This window comes from Euleptes europaea, chromosome 7, assembly GCF_029931775.1.
Source record: "Euleptes europaea isolate rEulEur1 chromosome 7, rEulEur1.hap1, whole genome shotgun sequence".
NCBI lineage: Eukaryota > Metazoa > Chordata > Lepidosauria > Squamata > Sphaerodactylidae > Euleptes > Euleptes europaea.
Window position 1 is genome coordinate 78,274,976 of NC_079318.1, and position 5,579 is coordinate 78,280,554.

At 51.4% G+C, this 5,579-nt stretch overlaps 1 protein-coding gene across 1 annotated transcript in view; it reads left to right on the plus strand.

The window, feature by feature from the left end:
* Positions 1–5,579, plus strand: part of EMILIN1 (elastin microfibril interfacer 1) — a 138,503-nt gene that overhangs the window by 67,198 nt on the left and 65,726 nt on the right. The window lies entirely within an intron of this gene.

The window sequence follows — 5,579 nt, forward strand, 5'->3', positions numbered from 1 at the left end:
ATGGTCAGGGACCAAGTCATGATGGATTTGCCTGGGGAAATAACAGGTTGGAGGAAGCATCTCTTAAGTTATGTGGCACCCTCGTCCGTAGTGTCTGTCGTGGTCATCTGCTTGCGGGCTGGGCCTGCCCCCTCAATGCCTATCAGGCGCTGCCAGACTCAGGTGTGTATTTGTGGGGGAGAGGCGTTAGAGCAGGACTTGTGAGAAGCCCATTGTCTGCTGCTGCGGGGGCCTGGCCACTGACTATGGGCTGTTCTCCTCGACTCACTTGGAATTCCAAAGGTAATGGGACTGTCATGACAGTTCTGTGGCGCTCCTGTCATGTGCAATAAAGGAAAATATATTTGGTAACAATCCTTGCCTTCATGTTGTCTGTCTTTGCCCCTTGCTTCAGATGGCATCTTAGGCTAGACCAAGTCCCCTTTTGACCCCGTCATTTTCCCATTCCGGAGCCACCAGCTTCCTCCTTCTAACACCGGCCCTAAATCCTCTGCCCCTTCACTGTCCTCTCAGGTTGGGCTGCTGCCTTCCTCTTTCTTCCTCATTCTGTGTGCATGAAATGTATTTGTCTTCTTCATTTTATAGTCCACCTTTCTTGCTGAGACTCAAGGTAGGTTACAACCAAAAGAATGCAGTAAGAACAGTGTAATACGCAGAGCCGTCAAAGTGAGAAAACATTGCACCCCAAAAAAACAGTGCAATACAGACTGTAAGGCAGGAACCGCAAGACTGGAAATAATGCAGTGGAACATTACAATAAACAGTAATAAAGCTGGATTACAAAAAACTGCAGGCATGGTGCTTTTTCCCCCATTAAATGGCTCTTCCACTGCCAAGGGAAGAGATGAGTATGCATTCTGACCTCCATTGGCTGTAAAAGAGGGATATGGGGTGGTATTTATAATACAGATTAAAATATGCCCATTCCCTGCCAAGTGGGCCTAAAGTAGCTGCACTGTGTAAACTGGAAAAAATACTTTCAACCATAGTGGGGAACAAGGCATGGGGTCAGAGCACGGAAGGAGTCCTATCCAACCTAGTTAGGTGACATTGCAGCCCTGCTGGTCTCAGCATGCATGCAGAGAAGCAGGAAGAAGAAGAGTTGGTTTTTATATGTCAACTTCCTCTACCTCTTAAGGAAAAATCAAACCGGCTTACAATCACCTTCCCCTCCCCGCAACAGACACCCTGTGAGGTAGGTGGGGCTGAGAGAGCTCTAAGCTGTGACTAGCCTGAGGTCACCCAGCTGGCTTCATGTGTAGGAGTGGGGAAACCAACCCAATTCACCAGAGTAGTCTTCCCTCATGTGGAGGAGCGGGGAATCAATCCCGGTTCTCCAGACCAGAGTCCACCACTCAACCACTACACCACACTGGCTCTCCATGGCACCCTGTCCCTATGCTGCAGGTTCTTCCAAACAGTAGTGTTTTTTAAAGTTCAACAGGGGCTCGCCTATGCTTGGCTTGTGTTTCCTGGCCTCAGCACTCTCGTGCTGCCTGAGGTTCTGGCCTTGACACCCAGATGGTCATAGCTCTGCCTTCCCCTCTCCCTGCCTAATAGCTGATTCCAAGTGAGCATGCTGGGTGTCTGCAGCTCAGTGGGTCACATGCTCAGTGGATTATGGGGGTTTGTCCTAGATCCTAGTCCAATTCTCTTAAGCACTACAACTCACTAGCTCCCCTGTACTTTCAAATGTGATAGCTTGCCTCCTGGTTAAATGCTACTCGGCCTTGAAGCCTTGACTGCTCTTTTATTACTGTGGAGTTGCTGCTACACTTTTGACAAGGGCCCTCCTGCCTAGGACGCTTCTCAAATCTCTTGATTCACCTTTCAGAAGTATGAGGAAGAATCCATAGGTTAATGTGGGGAGGAGGGCAGGATTGAGGCCAGTATGCTCTTCTATGGGAGAAGGAGATAGCACAGCACCCTGTGGGTTTGGGGTGCATTCACCTGACTGCAACCATGAGATCTGCCCACTGCAGACTATTTCAGAAGCTAGCAATGATTATTTCCAATCACCGATTCTCGCCCTAAAATTGACTCGTAGCCACGAGGACAACCCCCCCTTCCCACCACACACTTTCTAGAGCTGTCAACTGGAGGTTTACCCAGAGCATTGAACAAATTACTTAATTTAGTATGATAGATTTTGTGCCACCCACTGAAATTTTGAGCGAATGACCACCATACCTCTGAGCATGGGCTACGTGCATTTCCTACACTGCATATCTCTGTGTGGAGCAGCTCTTACCTGAAGGTATTCTGGCAGATTGGAGCCTCCGCCTGTGGCGAGCTGGGAGGCCCGGCAGGTAAAGGGTTTTCTCATCATATAGCTCTATGAAAAGGGCAGGAAAATCTTCAGTGTATGAGGAGTCAAGTTAATTCATGCCATCATATTCCCTATTACTATATATGGGTGTGAAAGCTGGACAATGAAGAAAGCGGATAGGAAGAGCTTTGAAATACGGTGTTGGAGGAGAGTGTTACAGATACCATGGACTGCCCCCAAAACACACACACCAAAAACAAATCAGTGGGTTATAGATCAAATCAAGCCTGAACTGACCCTAGAAGCTAAAATGACTAAACTGAGGCTGTTGTACTTTGGTCACATCATGAGACGACAAGAGTCGCTGGAAAAGACAGTCATGCTAGGAAAAGTGGAGGGCAGCAGGAAAAGAGGAAGACCCAACAAGAGAGGGATTGACTCAATAAAGGAAGCCACAGCCTTCAATTTACAAGATCTGAGCAAGTCTGTCAAAGATAGGACATTTTGGAGGACTTTCATTCATAGGGTCGCCATGAGTAGCAAGCGACTTGAGGGCACTTAACAGAAGTCAAGCTGCTAGAGGCCAGGGAGAGCACCATGCTCCAGCACAAGCAGGTAGTCCAACCCAGCCTTGCCCAAGGCTTACTTAAACGGGCTGCAGCACCCTCAGCGGAGAGCAGAGGGCGCGCTTGAAAGCTTCATATGCCCTGATGCGCCCACCCACGCTCCCTCCCAATGGCTTTCAGTTGTCTTTGCCTTATTTCCCCCCTGCTGGAGAGAAAGTTTACTTCAGCTCAGTGGAACTCTCCAAAAGAGTGGGGGATTAGCTCAAATGGTAGAGCGCTCGCTTAGCATGCGAGAGGTAGCGGGATCGATGCCCGCATCCTCCAACAACCAAGGCTTTTATCCAACTTCCAAAATTGAAACAATCTCGCAGTTTTTATCTGATAATAATACATTCGCCTTTCCGAGCCAGGTCGTTTAAATTGGCAGGACGTTTACACTGCGTTTAAACCAATCCCCTATTGGACCTTATAATTTTGTAATCACGAATGTACTAATAATATATAGATACTCTTTTGTATTTTCATTTTTAATATATTATTATTGTATTTATTTGTTTTTTTGTTATAAAAATTAATAAAAATTCATAAAAAAATAAACAAATTGCGTCTGCACTCTGTTTTAACGCAGAAAACAGGGACGCGTTTTCCAGTTTCTCTCTGCGAGTTCGCCGTCTTGAAAGAGAGCGAGGGATGAGATGGGCCGGGATCAGGAGGGATCGCTGAAAGAGCTCGTCTGTGGCCGTGGATGAGCGGAAAGGACTCTTTCATCATCAGCTTTGCAGTGACGTTCCCTTGCAGGGTTCATTCAGCTACACGGGTCTTTCTTTCGAGGCCATGGGCGCATACGGCTGAGAAATTTCAGAGTACAGCTGCCTTCCTTGCTTGTTCCGAAATGCAGTCCGGAAAACGACGGAGGGTCACTCTCTCTCCCCCCCCCCTCCCCACGCACCCCCGCCAAGAAGCAGCTGTTCCTGTCGCTCTACCCGGTCACGATCCGGGGGGAAGCTTTATCCAGGGTGATCTTAATAATATGCTAACCCAGAAAAGAGATCAACATGCAGAGCGAAAGCCTGCGGCTTTCCGGGGCCCGTGCATCCACACGTTCCTTGGGAACACGTGTTTTGTAAGAGGAGCAACCAAAACCACGCACTCCGATTGTGGGCTTCCGAGAGGCCCCCGGTTGGCCACTGTGTGAACAGACTGCGGGACTTGGTGGGCCTGGATCTGACCCAGCAGGGCCTTCCTTAGGTTCTTCACTGCCAAAGGCGGAGCTCCCGCCGCTTGATTGGCGACGGATCAGATTGCGAACCAGCCTTTGAAATATGGAGCGGGCCAAGTTAAACTCCGCCCCCCCCCGCCGCCGCCGCTGCCGCTCAGCGCCCCCATCCCCCTTCCTGCTGTGTCGGAATGGAACTCGAGCGGCAGCGTTGACCCCGCCTTCTCCCGTCCCCCGTTAGCAACCAAACCGTCTCGTCGCCATGGAAGGGACGCGGCCAGCCAATGGTGCGTCGCGTTGCTATGGAGAAAGCCTGCGGGCCAATGGTCTACCGAGTTGCTGCGAAAGGCGCGCGCTGGCCAATAAGCGGCCGCATTGTGGTTGCCTAGGTAGCGGAGCCAGGGTAGGCCTGGCCTGGCCCGGGCCCCTGGCGGCGGTGGCGGCGGTGGCAGTGGAGCAGGTCGGCGAGAGCGCGGAACGCGGGGGAGGAGGGCAGGTTGGGTCGGCGGTCATGTCTTCGGCGCCTACTGGGAGCGTATGCAAATATAGGTAATCACGGGGCGTGGCCTGGCCAGTGGCCACGCCCATCCGGTTGACCGCTTCGGGGTCCGGAAAGGAGGGGGAGAAGTGGACCGGCGCTGCGGGTTCGCCCCGGGTGGCGGGCCTACAAATAGGTGACATGTCCGCTTTTCCCATGGGGGATCCCCTGTCCTGAGGCGGAATGAGATTTTGTGAGGGGAAGGGCTGGGAAGCGGTGCCTTCGATGTCTCCCACAGACCACGATCCGGGGGCTGGGGGGCTGGGGGGCTGGGGGGCTGGGGGGCTGACCCCTTCGGTGCCTTTGGCCACCTCAGTCTCCCCAAGCAGCTGCTGGAGCCCCTCGGCTGCCTGAGATCCTGCTCCTTCCTGGTGCCTGCAATTAGATCCCCATGTTGATGATGGCTGGAAGTTTCCTTGGCTGCTCACAAGTGACCTTCTGACCCTATTATAAGGGTTTGGTGTGGGGAGGGTGTGAGATGCTCCCCTTGAGTGCCCATGTTTCTGTTTTGAATACCTGACTGTGCTGTCTTGAATGACGTGCTTTATGCAGGGGAATCGGGGCAAAGAGGAGCTGTGCCTAACGGTGCCTTGGAAGGCTGCCAGTCTGAGCAGGTAAAGACCCTCCCAGTGGGTTTCTTTGCATGTGTGCATGCATGCAGGGCAATGCGGAGCCTTCTTAATGGTATCCCTCGGGTTCTTATTTTCATACACTGGTGATCTGTAAAGTTTTGCGTCTTCCCATGCCTAGGTAGGACCAGAGAGGTTTGCTTGTTTTCGCAGCAGTTTGTACTTTGGAAAGGCCTTTCGGGGAGAGGAGAGAGCTGCAATGTGTAGGTACCAAAATAATCTCTTCCTCTGCTCATTGTAATGCCATTTCTCTTTCCCAAGACGGGGGAGAGCAACTGGATTTCCTCTTTCCCTCTGGAGATGAAGCTCTCTGGATGCCAAAAGTAACTACTCCTTTCCCTCTCAGTAGGAGGTCCTTGTA